Below are 17,597 nucleotides of genomic sequence, written 5' to 3' on the forward strand. Positions count from 1 at the left end.
ATACTACTCTGTCACCACAATCGGGGCTTTTTCAGTAATGCAAGGAGCATTTACAAGAGGTCTCCAGCAGCTTTCCTTTTAAATGTCTGAAGATAAGCCTTAAAAATCCCAACCAACGAAAAAAAAGTCAAATGGAAAAATACCGAAGTAAAACAGGTGCCGGACAGGAAATGACAATTTTGCATGAGTACCAGTAAAATCGTAGGCAGGCTTTGACTTGAGTGTCTGTTGTCTTCAGCTGAACCCCCACCCTTCACTGCTGGAGGTGCACAGATGGCTCCTCAGCCTTAAATCAGATAGTGAGAGCAGAAAGCCCATTCTGATGTGTCTCTCCCCTGTATGCAAAACTGTCTTGCGGAGCAAGGAATTAGTGACTAAAGAGATGCCAGCAGTGTGGTGCTTTAGTGAACACTAGTTCCTTCAGTCAGGAGATAAACCCATTAGGATTCTGTAGAAACTCTAGTAATAGAATGCATGGAGATTAAATGGTTCTGTGGACTTTAACTAACAGCTTTTCAAATAAACAAATGGTGTGCAAAATTATCAGGTCCATTGTCTTTTCCCATCTTAATTCTGCTCATAAAGGGTGACTCTGTCCGTGTGTCTAAATTGCACATGGCGAATCCCGTCATATACAACGGGTAAGGAGAATGTGAACTGGAACCAAGCCTGTCACGTATGTTCAGCAAGCCCAGTAAATATTTACATTTCTTGTGAAATTCTGGTTTTTTTTAAATTTCATAATTATTTTATTTCTTCACAAACTGCTCATTTTTCTCTGCAAGATAAATCTCTGGAATCAACTCCCTCCCTTTTGCTCTGCCTTTGTGCTTGCGATGTTAAAATTGTATCAAACTGTCACGTCAGGAAGTGTGAAGTTAGCCATTTTGCCCTTTGTTTCTGGGACTGTTTGTTTTAATTTTCAGAGCAGCACATCTTCGTCACAACCTGAATATTATTTAAATTCTTCTGAAGGTAATGATGTGGAGCAGAGGTGAGATGAGCTCATGCAAGGGTGTCTACTCTCTCTTCCTATTCCCAAATAAATTCTTTAAACTGAAAGGAAGAACTCAGAATAGTCTATATTCTTTTAAAGAAAAAAAAATCAAGCCTTCTCTTTGTGCTTTCTCACCATCTTTGCATGCCCTCCACCTTTATCTTCCAGAAAATGCTCTGTTTACGCTCCCAGGGTTTGGATGATATTTTAGTAGCCTTTAGTTGTTTAAAGCATGGCCCAGCTCCTGATTCACAGTCCTTCAGTTATCAGGTTACCTGCATATGTAAATGAGGAAAGCTGTTATTCTAAACTAAATCCTGTGGCTTGATATTTAAATTAGTGTTCAAACTCAATAGGAAGAGCTGGAAGATAATTTAAGGAAGGTTTTATCTTAAATGAGTACAGGTTAGGAAATTCTGTGCGATAGCTAGTTTACATTTTCCATTCTCTGACAGTGCTGTGCACGTGCTTGGTATTGCAACGACCAGCAAGGTACCCTGGAGTAGTGCACAGCAGCGCGACTGGGGAAGAGCTGGAGCCGCGGATGAGAGCCCACTGATTTCTTCAGCTTTGTGGTTTTAGGTCAGACCTAAATGGTGCTGGAGCATATCTCTTGAGATACTTTTCTTTGCTTCATGGAGTTTTTTGTTTGAGGTATTTTTGGTTTTGTTGTTAACACACCCACCCCCCCAAAAAAAACCCCAAACAACCCAACAACAACAAAAAAAATCCAGGCAGATTCTTTTTAGTATTTGAAAACAGAGTTTTTATGCTCAAACGTTGGAAGTGGAAGTTCCCACTATGTCAAATAGTCAAGAATAAATAGACACCTCCATCTCCTTAGGGGTGGGAAAGGTAAATAAAAACATGATCTATAGGGTATTGTACAGTCATTAGCCTTGAATATTTGTATCACCTGGGAAAGTCATTGTTACTGTTCAGTCACAGTTTACAGAAAGGAAAATAAACATGGAATAAATAACCTTGCCTGAATTTGCAGGAGCCAGGAAAGGCAGTCTTGTGACTAAGTCATGCCTTACGATGCTGCCCTCTGGCTAGGCGCATCTCTAAGAATGGGAAGGCAAACTTAACAGCCGAAACTTCATAAACCCCCTGCTCTCCCCAACCCCACAAAAGACCTTGCAAACAAACCCAAGGCTGTCCGTGATTGGAAGCTCTTTTCTTCTCCCCCTGCCCTCCCCCCACTTCTGTTATTCTGTTCGTGTGTGTGGCCTCTGTCTTCTGTCCCCACCATTCAGGTCTGCTTGCTAATGGCAAGACGCCTCTCTCTCACCCTGTGCTTCCCTGCAGAGATTATTGTCTTCCCAACGCAATTGACTAACCATAACATGTTAGAAGAGTTAGTGCGAAGAAATGAAGGGAAGAACTTAAAAACCTAATTTTGAAGAGCTTTCTATTTTTTTAATAGAAGAGTTGGACTCTTTTCCTGCTTCTGAGCGTGGCCCACAGTTGTCACTTCTCAGACTCCTCCTGTATCTCATCATCGCTTGCAGTATTTCGTGTGTTCCATAGCAGGCCTGTACCAATGCCACAGGCCCTTTTAGGGCAGCGCTCTACTGTGTCTGGTACGCCGTTGATGGTCAACTGGATGAAGGGAAGAGGGGTAAGGAGATATGACTAATTTGTGGCAAGGCTTACCTTGGGGAGTGAAGGAAGGTAGCCCTTTTAGGGACGCACCAAATGACCTAGTCCATTTTCTGTCTCTATCTCAGCTTTTGTTCTATCACACTGTCACTTCCCATTCCTCCCTGAAGTGTGTGATAAGATGGAGTATTGCATCCTTTGCCATCTTGCAGCAATGGAAAGCCTCCTCTGGGGTTCTCAGAAGAGCAGCTTCAAATTATCCTCTCATTAGTGATGATACATCCCTTTTGAACACTGTGCCATTCCATTGTACTGTTTCAGCGTTGAACATTAGGAGATAACTGCCTTCACAACATATGTCATTACTCATTAAGGGACCCTTCCTGGATTATGGCTGAGGTTTAATGTCTTGTTAAAGATGTTTAACACTTACAGTTTTGTTTTTAATTTAGGAAGCAGCATGATCAAAGTGTGCCCTGAGAATTTCTCTCCGATTTTGTGAAATTTGCAGGTTGGCCTGTTCAGAGGAGGTGATCCTTAAATTGAATTGCAGCCCTCCAAGGCGTGTTTGGATGTCAAGCGCTGCCATGATCTGACATGTTAATGGCTTTGAGAAAACAATGTGTTTCAGAGGTAATTGCTGAAGCAGTGAGTTCCCAGCAATATTTTACTTAAAAGAAATGTGCTGCTTCTCCACTGCGAAGACTGGAACAATGATGCTGAACAACTGAGTGATACAAATCTCTGCTTGCCTTTTAATGGTCATTAAATTCTTCTAATAGACTGGAGCAGGACCTCTATCCCATCCATTGTGTAGAGCTGAGGATGGCATTAGAATCAGACATGATGTTACTGCAGCTGGACTTCAGAATTTATTTTATTAAAACAAGAAATATTTAAAAACTCATAGGATAAACCTGAAAAGAACTTCCTAAATTAAAACCTCACCATTTCGCTCTTCTACTGAGGGTCATCTTCGGTTTTACCAGATGAACTCAGCCAGGGCAGTGATTCATAGCAATGCTGTTGCTACAGGTTCAGCCCTTGTCTTTAACTAACGTGCAAAAGAGAGATGGGCAGCAGTAGCCATTTCTTCAGGCAGCTGAGTAGGATGGTGAGGATGGAAAAGAGGGTAGGTCTAAGAGAACAGGCTAGCCAACGTGAACGTGTGGTGCTAAAAAGATGAATCCTCTTGACTTAACCATTTTAATTTGTATAAAAATGGATTTAAAAAGTTGTGAATCAGTCTTTGGAAAGTACTTAAAAAAAATAATTGTTGATTACGTAGCTTAGAGCCAGATTTATGTGGGTACATCTTTGCAGGGACCTACTTAAGCTGATCGATATAGTCCTCGATTCTGTAGATTTTATTCAGTACTCTTTCTATATCTTACTGAACTGTTACTATGAGTTTCTAGAATAAAAAAAAGACACTCCTCAGAACTGATAATTGGCAACAAAGACTACAGACTAGAGGAGACTCCCAGCCAGTGACTCGTAGCTGTCTTCAGAAGGCTCAAGGCCTAATGATGTGTTTAAGATGGCAGCCTAGGACCTCTGATAGCCCCAAGGGCAAGTGGATTGTATTTCTCTCCTCTCCTGCAGCCTTCAAGTTTGCGGTAGACTAACCAGCTTGTCTTCTTCAGTTCACCTGCTGATATTAGGGGAGCTGCTGGCTTACAATTATTTTTGTAGCAGTTCTAGGCAAATCTTGGGTCGCTCAATATCTGAAAGTTACCCTGAGCATAGTAAGCCTGACAAAACCATTCTGGTTGGGTAGGTTGACACGATGACAAGACAACAGTTACTAGTCTTAATAATCTCTTTAACTTACACAGAAGGAATTTTGAATAATATACAAGCCAATAATAGAATCATCAATAATGATTTTGATCAATGAAATCTGTTGTCAGTAACAGAGGACTGTTTAGTGGTGCCTTCTTGGCAATACGCTCAGGAAGGAATCACTCGCCTTCTGCACAGTGGAACTTCAGGTATGCTGCAGGTGTGCTGTCTGTGGGAGAAATTGAAAATGTGAGTCACTGGAGAGCACAAGTACAGGATTCCTGCTGTCACAAATGTTATTTTTAACAGCATAACAGGAAAAGACAGGTCTTTTGAGACCACAGCAAGAATGCAGAGGCCTGTCATGAGTATTGCGCTGATGCCTTACGGAGGGATGTGATGTCATCTAGGCTGGCAGAAAGGCCTCTTGAAATAACGTCAAAGTTAGGTGCAAGTGCATGGTTTTTGATCGGGAAAGCAAAGGAAAGGTTTCAGTAGTTTCATGCTGGACTGAGAGGAACAAAGTGTAGTCTTGTCAGGAAATAATTGTTGAATGTAGGTTTGCATCCTCAAACAAGAGACCTATCTAACGCATGCAAGCCAGTCACCAAATATGTGACCCGTTGGGCTGTATGATAAGCTTTTAATGTCTACGGGAACAGGATTAGTTACCAAATACTCCTTCCACTCGTTGAAAACCTGTACAGTCTTCTAGGTGGAGACCTAAACAGCCAGACTGTGTGCCTTCAGATAGGCTCATTTGGGTGTAATATTTTATTATATGCTGTACCATGCACTTTAGTTTTTTACAGTGAAGGCTGCTGCACCATAGTCCTCAAGTGTCTGCATGTTAGTACATCTTAGGTGAATGAAGAGTTTTGGAGATACTTCATGGAAATGGTCAGAAGGGAGGAAAAACAACATACATTCTTTACCGGCAGGTGAGATGATCCCGGTGAGACAGACTAACATTAGAAGTGAGGTCTATGATGTTCTGTAAGTTTAGGCATTTACATGAACCTTTAATTCCCCTTCTGTCTCAGGATAGTTCAGTATCTTTGCTTGCTCTCCTACCTGAGAACATCAGCCTGCTTCCTGATGTCGCTCACTCCACGACTCTTTAGGCAGAGGGTGATAGGTGAGATTACGGCAGATGTTAGGAATTCTTCTTTTTGGAGTCTATAGATGTTATGTTGCAGTAACAAGAATAGCTCGCTTTGCATGGGGGTGGCAGAATCATGTTCTCACTCCAGTCTCAGGGAAACCACAGCATCTAGCAGTTTTTGCTCTGATGTGAGATGGTCTACGCTCTTTATTTTGGTTTTTACTTTACCAAACATAACAGCAGTTTTCCCCTGAAATCTCAGGACAAAAGTTCTGTCTCCATCAATAAGGGATTTTGTTGTGAAATTCCTCATGAAAATGCTTAGAGAAGTCCTTAGGCTGTGGCCTTTGGGATTTGTGACAGACCGGCTGAAATGAATTATGCACATGTGAAGGTGCATGTCTTAAATGAGTTACTAACACACCATGCAGGCACAATCATCCCAAATCTGGATTGATTCCCCCTTTCACTTCCCTCATCGTTAGCTGATCCCATCCTCTCTCATACGACCTTTCTTCAGGGCCTTTGTTTTCTGTTTGTCTTAAAGGTGGGCCCCAACAGCGCTGCTGTGTGCACCAGGGTCAACGCTCAGTGCGTAGGCACTGGACTGGAGTCCAGGAACACCAGATTTCACAAATGTAAAGATTCCAGACATCGTCTGCTGTCACAGGTGAGTCACAAAGTCTGAATGTACTGCAGGCCCTTTTATGTGAATTAACGACAGTAAAATATCCTTAACAGAAAGGAGTCTGGCAAGGGTGAACTGGATAACCAGAGTGAAATGTTCAGGTGCTATAGAGATGTAGAGGGCTCTTAGCTTGCTGTCTGGGTGATAATGGCTAACTTCCATCAGCCTTGTCCGTCGTTTTGCTAATACTGCTAAGCAGTGCCCTTTTGTTGGATAGAGTGGAGAGATGAGGGCTATTCTTAAACTGTAACCGTGAAACCTACCTGACAAAATGAGCTTGCTGGTTGATACTGCACTATTCACTCCTGCTTTGGCAGGGCTGGGAGGTGAGGTTACAGCTGTTGTTAATAATTCTGCCTTTGTCATCTAAATTCTTTCTGATGTTATAGATTATGCCCTTTCCCTATAGCCTCCTAGCTTGCGTATGAGCATGTTCTTCTTCTGTATCACCAGGGAATTTCAGTATCTTTTCCTTGCTGTTTTAAAGGTCCCTTGACTTACTGCCTCCTAAAATCAGGATCTCAGAGGTTTCACCCCCCACCCTTCCGCTGAACCCTTTCTGATCCACAGTTGTGAGCTCTACCTCTGTTCTCCCAGCCCTGTGTTTCATGGAGTCCAAAAGATACGCTTTGTTCTAATGCTAAAGTAACCAGCATTGTCTCATTCTGTCTGCTTCCAGCATTGCTGGTCCTCTATGAGCAGCCTTGAAGTGTCTGCTGTGTTGGTCAAACTTAAAATTAATGGCTTAAATCTCATTTGTTTATATGACAAACATGACCTATGACACCTCAATCACCAAAAGAGCTGGGGAGATATTTCTGTTCTTCCCAGCTGAGACATCTCTCCAGCTATACTCGCCCCTGTGAAGCAGCCCAGGTAGGCTGAAAGGTACCATCAAGTACTGGGTAGAGCTGTTTCATAACCGTTTCTGAACACTTCTGCAGTGACCTTCCCACTTTCTAGAATACTCTAATGTCACTTATGCTTCAAGATGTTAAGAATTTTAGAAGAGAGGTTGATCACTGATATTGATAGGATTTCAGCTACCAGCTGATGTACAGGCTTTACCTATCAATTTTACCCCAGTTTTGTGGTGAACCCCGCCCCCAAATGCAAAAACAGCTTAAAAAAAATTGTAACACCTCCCACTGCTTCCCCCCACCCCAAGAGCAAGTTTGCATGCCAGTTCCCAAAGAACTGCTCAGTTCTGAAATGAGAGCAGATACATGTTCTCAAGAAGCAGTACGAATCCACTGCAAGATATATATGTAATTGTTGATTTCTTAATCATAATTGAAAATTACCCTATTATTAATCAAATGTTGTTTTAGTTGAATCGTCTGAAAATGTAACTAGAGGTTGAGTAATTTAGATTACTGCATTCATAGCAATGCACTTTAACCAAAAAAAAAAAAAAAGAAAGAAGAAAAGCAGAAAAAAAGCCCATCCAAAACAAAAAAAAAAATCCCCTCCTGATTCATGCCACTATGATGGAAGAATGCAGTTCATGTTGTCCTGAGCTGAAATTTTAATTTGCTAAAAAATTCAACCAGTATTTTCAGAAAGGCTGTAATGTGTTGAAACAACGAGGAAGGCCAGCAAATAGCTTTTTTTTTTTTTTTCCTCGTAGAAAAGCAGTTTTCATGTAACTTGGTAAAACTTTGGTGTGCAAATCTATTGAAACACTGATTTGGTTTTTTACACCCTCGCTTCCTCCCCCCAAGTTTCAGTAATTGGGTAGAAATTCAGTTAGCTACTATTGCTTTTTGGAAAGTTGTCTTTCTCCTGTTGCTGTCAGCAGGTGACTGTAGTGCTGAATAAACAATATTGCCATAATTCTTCCATGGTGGCTCTTTCCAAACAACCAGTTAAATGTTCAGATTTGTACAATAGATAATTTGCTTCTATCTAGCACAGAATAGTGGACAGTGTTCAGTGATCCCAGGGACTGTAATTAGGCACGTACCAATATGATAGTATGGCTTAGAATATACCACCGGTGGGGCGGGGTGTCCTATCCTGGACTGTGGAGTGTGGTTTCCATGGAATCTTGAAGGATGCCTCAAGCTGTGGATTCTGTAAATGATTTATTGTAAAAAGGTCCAGCTCACGTGTGCATTGATGCAGAGGCAAATTTGTGGCTTGAGGAGAATTTTATGTGGAGGTAGTGAATGCGTGTAGGGAATTCCTCTGTATTACCCAGTAAAGAGATGGTGTGTATAGGGTGTGTGTAGCAGTGGTTACAGGTTAAAATACTTAGTATCTTTTTCTTTCAACTCGTGGACAAAAATAGAGGGTTCGAAGACGAGTGAGGTCATTAAATCTGAGGAAAGCAGGGCTATATTATTCATAGGTAAAGTGAGCAGCAAGTAATCCACAGAGAAATTTGAATGAAGTTCCAAGCTCCAATTACTTTGGAGGCCCACTGTTCCTCACTGGTAGGGAGTAACTGCACAGCGTAATTTGGTTATTTCCTATTAGATTGTCAAATGCCAGTTTTCTCAAGACTTCAGTTTGCAAAAGCATCGGTTGAAAGTGTTAATCTTGGATTAAATTTTGGGGGGAGATGACAGCAATATTTCAGTGAGAGGCAAAAAGAAGAATCTTTGGTATCAGGGTGCAGTCCTTAGCTTTCTAATCTTTTTACTGAGCATAGTTAGAAAAAGTTTCGATGATACATAAATGGAGTAGAAGCGTGATCTTTGACCAGAGCTGTCATGCTCTTTGCTGTAGCTATGTGGGGCAGGTGCTTTCCTTGTTTGGTTTGGAGTCTGTGCGTATTCTGGTTCATTCCAAACTGTAACCAGCCTGCAGCTAGATGCAAAGTGAGGATGGCAGGGCCAATTCTTCATTTATCAAGACTTCCTTTTGATAATATATGTGTGTTGGTATATGCGTATATATTAAAAAATTGGAGAATTTAGCTCCTTCTACCTTGATCTAATGCCATTATGCATGTCATTTTACTTAAATGATTTCTTAGTAGGGGGAGGCTGCCAAAACCATGTTGCTAAGTGTCAGAATTATATTAGTTGTGACTGTGATTGGAACAGTTTCTGCATGTAGTCCGATATCTGAACTAGGGCGACAGAAACAAACTCCCATAGTGCCCTTGAGTAATAATTTCAAGGTCAGTCATTAACAGGTGAGGTGGATTGTTCTAAAAATAGAGAATGGAATCAAGATCATTGCATAAACCTTCCAAGATCTTGCAGTCTAGGGGAAAGAAAATAGGTATTTTGGATTCAGTAGGGTAAGCGTGGGAAATACCAGCAAGGGTGGTCGGGCATGAGAAAGGGGAGGATCAAAGGAGGAAGGAAGGACTTGTCCCCTCAGAGTGCTCTGAACCCAAGGTTGGCGGGTTGATGCCATCACACACATAATCTCTTTAAACCGAGTGAAACACGTTTTATTAGATTCTGAGCTAATTTGTTCTTCGGCAACATGGAACTACTGTTTTTTTGCTCTTCCTCACTACTTAGATCCCTGAACATGAGTATCACCTCTTCTACCCTCCAGTCCACATTTCTGTCAAAATTAATCAAACTGCCAGGTGACTGTAAACAATAAATACAAAGAGTTTTATTAGGAACTCACATTAAATAGCATCTGATCCGTCCTGGAGAGTCTGCCATGCCAGAATTTTGCTTGTGATTTGAGATTTGATGTCTCATCTCTATGTATTTCCTCTGGTCAGAAAAAGTTGGTTTGTTACAATACTGTTACGTTCCTTGTTGTTTCCTAATATGAGTAAGCAAGAGACTCAAAGTTGTGATGGTATGAGTAAAACAACAGTAAGAAGCACTGAAGTAGATGGCAGTGCTTCCCCTGAGTAATTTTCCTGTGATGTTAACCTTTACTAAGGTAGTAGTTTATAAGTGGTTCAGACAGACACAGTTTTTGTATTTTTTTGCCTATTTTGGCAGCCATCACTACTGGTGCACAGCACTGCAAGGGTAATCCAATTTTTTTTGGACCAAAAATGGCTTTAATATTATGCACTAGGTAATAAAATCATAAGATTTCTTGGGAATGGGTATATTTTTAAAAACGCAGCAAATTTAGATATCTTGTTGTCTTTCTGGTTTCTGAACTGCCCATGTTTACACCCATTGTTTTTTATTGTTTCCACATGTGCATGTTAGAAACTTTGTCTTCTAAGGAATGTTACTCTGTGTAATAATCTGGTCCCAGTATTTATGATTAAATAAAGCACAAAATATCACAAACTGCATGACAAAATTTGGTACTACTGCTAAAATTCACCCACATATGAAGTCACCATCGATCTCTCACTGGCAAATCTGACATCCCTGCTTTGTTTGTTACTTGCATCTCTGTCCACCAATTTCAAATTTGATTTCGGGGCCTGCCTTTGCATCTCCTGACTGAAACTGAAGGTACACCAGCTGGGATCAGGTTATTTCCTCTCATTAGCTTTGTGTCAGACTTTCTGTACCCTCAGCAGCTCCTGCACAGCGTATTTCAAATGCATCTTTTTTCTGTTCTGTTTGAATCACACACCTGCGCAGTGGTACCACTGTTACAGTTAGGCTGCTTAAGCAGAAGGGAGCAGCAAAGTTGCTGCTGTATTTCTATCCTGACCTGTAACCTGACGAGCACAGAATAGCTAAGGGCAGTAAATCCCATTCCTGCCTTCTCCTAGACTAACCTTCTTCAATATCTCTTTTCTTCAAACTGCATAAGTATAAGGAAAGAATAGGGAAGAGATCTCTTACGCAGTTAAAAACACGTGTAGTGCTAAAGAGCATCAGAACTTTTGATTGTTTTTAGGGCTTGAGCCAGATGTGGCTAATAGGCCACAGGGCTAAAAGCCTCAGTCTGTCTGCAAGGATCCCTGTCTCACAAAGATTCCTGATAGAGACGTGGGCTGTCATTAGCAGTTGTGATGAGATATGAAATGAGGACCAATTTATGAAGGTTTTTGCTTTTCAGAAATAGGGTAATGTGGTGTTAACTGTAGGAAATTTAGTTTAAAACCTAAATTATTTTTCTGTTTTTTTTTCACCATTTTACCCTTGCTTTAAAGGAACAAGGATGAATATTTCTATGTATTTTCTTGTGTATGCTTGTGCATATGTGGTCTTGCCATCCGAATGTTAGATCTAACTAGCAGCTGTTCCTGGAAAGTTAACTCAAATGAAGTCAGCCATTATTTGTGTTGACTTTCTACTAATTGTAATTGAGTAAATCTCTCTGATACGTTCACTGATAAAATTTCAAAATTGTTTTCTTTACAGAATATCAGTGCAGACTTCTGCAACATTAGTAATTAGTATGTCTGGGTCTTTTCAACTTGAAATGCGCAACGATGGTATGCAGCTAAATGAGATGGCTTGGCTAACAGTGGGATATGGCGTGTGAGTTAACTGGTCACGCTGGACTCTAGCAAGTAGAGTATTCAAGAAATGGGACTTCTTCACTCTTCCTTATGTTCTGTCTTCAGAAGTAGCAGAGCTGAGGAAAAATTATATCTTGATGAATACTCTTCCTTTTATTGGCCAACTCTTCATAGACTTCCCCAAACCAACAAGGCAGCACAGGCACCAGCTGTACTTTTTCTATGATTTATTGTCTGGGACTTCTTTCAAGACTTCTTTACCTCACTCTGTGCAGCGCAGTAGCATCTCTTGATTGAAACAAAGCTTGTTACCCTCTTGACTCTGTCTTCCATCTTGTTTAGTATCCAGAGACCCAAAGGGGCTGAGTGATAAGGACTCAACTGTAACAACAAGATTAAGATGTCCCAATACAGAAAGCACACTCTGTTGCAGCCCCTGTGCTTGTTTCAGAGCCCTTACAGTTTGAATGTTGTTCTTAACCTGTAAAGCACCAAGCTGATTCCTTAGATGTGATGATTATGAATATTTGAACCAAAAGCTGGTACCTTGCTGTACCAGAAAAAGGAGTGACACGATCAGTCGTTCTTGCTGGTTTGCTTCTCAGAGAGAAATGGCACTGTTACGGGGCTTTTGCCATACTTGTAATGATTCTGAATTCCATAAATGACATCATCTCACGTACAAGTTTACAGTACATATAAGGGGACACTGGACAGAGAACATAGGAAGAGATACTGCACCATGGGCCAGAAGCCCACATAGCTCGGGGGCCTGGCTAACAGCGGTGGAGAGTAGGTGCTGGTGGATGAAGGGTAGATGTGTCTGCCCTCATGTCTTGAGAAGCAGCATTGAGCGCAAGGTTTCAGGATTTATTGCTTCATAGGTGAACAATTCACTGGATCACCTGTCTGTGAATCTGCAGCTGAATTTTGTGGAGAACGTTGTGTGCATGCTGATACTTTTTCGGGGGTAGACAGACTTTGTAGACTTCCCTTTGCTTTTGAAGTGCTCCAAATTAACTTTTAAAATCTGTACTAGTTACTAGGGGTGTAGGAAATCAAAAGTCTAATGCTTTCCATGAGAATGCAAATTATCTGAAGATTTTCATTTTTATTTTTTATCATGTTTGGAATGAATACTTGAAAAAGGGTTAAACAGCAGCCAAAACAATTCATGGCAAGATCTTCAAAGCAAATCAGATTTTTTAATTATATCAAATTAAGGTTATTAAAAGTTAAGTTCTGAACTGAGAGCATTTTCCAGTGAAAGGTGCTGCAACATCATTATTTCTCCCCAAAACGCACTTACTGTACATTTCTCAAAGCCATCAGCCCTGATTGAAAGCTAATGAAAAAGCTGTCCTGCGTCAGTTTATTCCTTGTATCCATTAAGAATAATTACGGCTGAACAATTTTTGATGCCTGTAACCTTCGCAAGTGTTGCTAATGGCATTATAAATTGCTCCTTGTCCAATGACTACAGTCTGAAGCTTAATTCAAAAGCGCTCTGTCAACAGGGCTGATTTGTGTGGTTAATGAGTGCGTTTAAAACAACAGCCTCGGCTCATGCATCCTAATGTCGATAAGAGGATGTGGTTCAATAAAGAGGCTTGTCCGTAATAATTAGCAGCGACAAATGCTCTGGATTAGACCGATCGCAGCATTAATGACTCTGCTTTCAGCCCGTTACAGAGAAAAAGTTTCCAGCTCTAACTTTTCTGGCCTTAGATTTAACTTTAAAGCAACGGTCTATAAGCCAACGGTGCAGCTACCTGAACATAAATCGGTAATACTCGCTGTGTCAGTAGAGTCACTGCGCAGTCCAAGGCCTCTGTGAAGACTCTCATGGCCAAACCTTTTTTCTGAAAACGTTTTTTTTTCCAAATGCGTATCGGTGAAATAACGGGGCAAATCTGCCCTCCGCCACATTCAGGATGTGAACGTTGTAATGTTGTTCTTAGACATGACAGTATTTGCATGGCCTTCCCATGAACTGCCTGTTCTGTAGTTTGTTTTTGCCTTTAAGATACATGAAATCAGTGTTGGATTTAAAAATACGTTTAGGCTTTTAGCATAGGAAAAAAAAAACACATCAGAAGTGAATCCATGAGATACACCTTAAACATTGTCACTAATACTTAGGAGAAAACTCCTTGTAAACACAGGACTCGGTGCGGTTCACCCAGCCGTTCCTGCATTTGATAAACCAGTTACTCGTGCTGCCATCTTTGTGTATCACCTTCAGATCTTGGCATGCAAGTTTTACGTTTGGAGAATCTGGGAACACAAAGCAAAAGCGCAGGATGTAGAATGTTTTCTCACTTTCTCCCTCCTCTCCTCTCATCTCTCTTTTTTTCATGTGTACTGTGTTTGGTAAAGTCATGAATGATGAAGGCTGCGCATTGAGACGACAGGAAGAGGATGTGCTGAGATCTTTTTGTGGTATTACTGAGAAATGGATTGGGACAACACTTTTCTGTGCTGAGGAAGTCTTTCTGCATCATATATGGATGCTTCAGTATCCAGAGATAACACTCTAGTGCAAACTTACTACACCTGAGCTGCGCACAATGATGTCTTGCTGATGAAGGTGGGAACGCGTTGACTGCGTCACACCTGCAAGGTAGCCTTCTCATGGCGGGAGGAGGAGGATTGGGAATTTATGGAAGTAAATATATCAGCTAATGAAGGTGGCTGAAACAGGTTTCCTGACAGAAACCTTGAATCTGTCAGTTCTGTCAAAGATCAAGTGTTTCAGATGTCTTAGAAGCAAAGGGACATTGTGCTAAACCTTGTCATTCTTTTCTAAAACAAACCCAGGCAAAATTATTTGTAGATTTAGGCTTTGGGGATTTATATGCATTTTTGGAACACAGATTCTGCTCTACCTTATCCATGGGCCATCGAGTTTGGGTCTATGATGTTGATGATAAGGGCTCAAATATCTTACAGCCTAATCCTATTACACCCATCTCAACAGAAAATAAATTCATCACACAATTTAGAGAATAAAAATCACAACACGGGATTACAGAAAATGCATTTTTTAAATTTCCTTAACTTAAAATCTGGGCAGGAAATACTATGGAAGGTCAAAAACCTGAAGAAGAAAGAGTGTATAAAAGTTGTGGTTTTCTGTTTGCGACAGAATGGTTTGATGTCTCAGTAAAGCTGGAGACTTCATTAGAAATAGTGGTTTGGGTTTCTTGCAAAAATGTATTATAATCTTTTCCTGTCAATGAGCAAAGTAAAGAAAAAATCTGTTCTTGAAACTACAAATTGTCAGTAATCAAGTGCTAATTAGCCCTTTATATCTGCATGTGAAGGTGAATCTAACCGATACCAATAACAAAGGAAAACACCTGGACTTATCCTGTTTTGATATTTAAATAAATTTCTCATTTTTCTGTTCTCCTTGCTAGAAAAATGTTCCTCTTAATAACAGCATGACTTAATACTTTAAAAATCTGTTCTTGTTTTACCAAGACAGTATTTTATTTTCTTTGCATTTATTACCACGTTGCTTTTCTCTAATTCAGGTGTATTGAAAACACTAAATAAAGCTCGAATCCATGTACAAATAAAACTCAAATACAGATAGAAACATTTCTTAGGAAAATACCCTCAGAAAATGTTTTTGGGGGACGGTGTTTAAATTATTTAACTGAGACTGTATTGGCAGAACAACAAGTTCAGTATTATTTTCCTGTACAGTTAAAGGAGTCGTCTTAATAGCACAAAATGATCGATCATAGTAAAAACTCTGATAATTTAAAATAATCTCTCTAAAATGTACTCTGGAATAGGACATGTAATGCATTATGGTGCTTCTCTGAGGTATGTGTAAGGAGATACCTTCTTTTATTGTTTTTACAATTTTTCTTCCTTCCCCACCTTTCTCTCCTTTTTCCTTCAGAGGGTAATACAGAAAAAGAAAATTGCAAGTTACAAAAAGATGACATATAAAGCAAAAAGACAGATGAAGGGTTAGATTCAAAACCCATCAAGGCAATGGGAGCCTGTAGGGCCATTAATAAAATTTTACCAAAAGAGTGACAGAGAAAGGAGAGGGAGAAGAAACAACCATGCAAGAGACAGGAGATCCAGAGCAGGGAAAAAGTGGGAGGGAAGGAATCGCTTACTCAGGAAGGAGTAAGGTACCAAAAAATAGTGCAAGGAACTTGCTTTAGTGCCTGTCAGAAATGAGAGAACCCGAGTAATAGAAATATCTTTTGACCATTTAAGTGTTTTAATATGTTTACTTATGCCTCCTCTGGCTTGTTTCGGAGAAAAAGAACCACCACCTTTATCTGCTGACTTCGTAAATGACATGCATGATTTTATATACCTGTGATAATAGTGTATTTCTCCGATGGTGCCTCCTTTCCGAACTGAAAACTTGTCAGTTTCGTCTCTCCTTGTACAAAACGTGTCTGGTGTCTCTGATGATTGCTGTGTCCTCCTTCATCTTACTTAATTCTGCTAACATTTGGACAGTTATGTCCTTCTTGAATGTGTCTTCTGAATAAATTTCTAGCTATCTATGAAATTAACTTTGGAATAAAGTACCAGAACGGCATGGGGGCTGCATAGACACAGCGGAAAAACAGCTTTTGAAATATGAGTCAGCTGAAAGCTAAACTGCCGAAAATGTCTCTGAAGACGTTTCCCTTTGACAACTCTCAGTAAGCTTTCACAAAGTATTAAATAATGTATTATGGGATAAATACTAAATCCAAACAGTAATTTCTCTTTATTCTTGTGTATCAGAGCAGTATAATGTACATTATTTTAATTGTAGCCTGCTCAGTGCAGACTCCGTTATCCATAATGTGAGGTGTCACAGAAAATCAGACAAGAGGAATAATTCAATTTTTTTTGTTGTTGTTTGTTTGTTTGTTTTGTAACTGGAGTGCAGTAGCCGTCTGTGTCTGGAGTTTTGTTAACAGAGTTTGAGAATCTTTCAGTTAGTGTGTAGAGTTACTGTGTTAGAGTTTAGCGTGTACTGACAAAAATTTGTAATCTCAAGTCGAAATAGATTGATTCAAATTAAAATAGGTAAAGTCTGGTATTTTTCGATGCAATTCTCAAATGCATTACTGAGTGTGGCAAAATACTAATTTTCATTATGTGAAAAGGTTTAGGACAGAATAGGCTAAGAAAATGTTAATTTTGAATGGCACGGCTCCTCTCTCTTGCATTTGGGGAACAGCTGTCCAGCAGATCAGGTGCATGTGTGTGTACACAGAGGTGACGGGGGGTTTCTGAAACCGTTGCTTACCCTTTGGGGTAAAAAAAGAAGGAAAACTGGAGAAGGTTGAACTCTGTCAGAGTTAAAATTTAAACTTTTATTCCAACTTGCAGTATTATTTTCCTCTCTTGGTCTGTAAATACCACTGTATTTCTTGCACAGTGACTGCACATGTGCTTTTACTGGAGAAAGTAAAGCTTGGTTAATTTGTGAATGAGCTGTAAAACTGACTCCTGATGCCCCATGCTGTAAGCAGAGAGAAGTAAGTCCCGTTACCACCTCTTCCAGGAGGGAAGTGATCACTTAGCGTTTTCTTGGACAAGGAAGTGGACACATTGCAGAGAAGGGAAACTCTGCATGTTCCACATTCAGAGACTTTACTGCCACTCAGTGTGAACAAAGTAAGACAAATCAGTTACCCGCAACGAGCGATACCTGGAACTGTGCCCCGAAAGAGCTGTTTACTGGAAGGAATTTACTTATTGAGAAAAAGTCTAAATCCAAAACTGCCATAAAAAATCAGCCCATTCGAATAATCAGCTGAGAGTACCGTCACTGTCCAGTGTTAGAAACCATGAAAATGACAATTACTTTCTAAACACTCTTAGTTCAGATCGTTTCCTCTTCCCCACTTTGTTGTGCAACAAACTTTGAAACGACTTTGAGATCCAGTTCTAACTGCAGCAGTTTTCTCTAGAAGTTACAATTATTTAATAAAGTCTGAAGTGCCGCAGATATTTTGGTAGTTCTGTGATGAAAAAGTACAGGCACCTGTCAGGCAGGAGTGCTCTGACGTCCCAGCTA

General features: G+C 40.3%; 1 long non-coding RNA gene across 1 annotated transcript in view; it reads left to right on the forward strand.

Annotated features, from left to right (window-relative positions):
• Positions 1 to 17,597, forward strand: part of LOC135316756 (uncharacterized) — a 319,880-nt gene that overhangs the window by 165,949 nt on the left and 136,334 nt on the right. Inside the window, exons 5-6 of the long non-coding RNA XR_010376008.1 lie at positions 6,040 to 6,162; positions 6,668 to 6,752. This is a non-coding gene — a long non-coding RNA (uncharacterized LOC135316756). The remainder of the gene's footprint in view (positions 1 to 6,039; positions 6,163 to 6,667; positions 6,753 to 17,597) is intronic.

The sequence above is a fragment of the Phalacrocorax carbo genome, chromosome 22 (genome assembly GCF_963921805.1).
Source record: "Phalacrocorax carbo chromosome 22, bPhaCar2.1, whole genome shotgun sequence".
Lineage (NCBI taxonomy): Eukaryota > Metazoa > Chordata > Aves > Suliformes > Phalacrocoracidae > Phalacrocorax > Phalacrocorax carbo.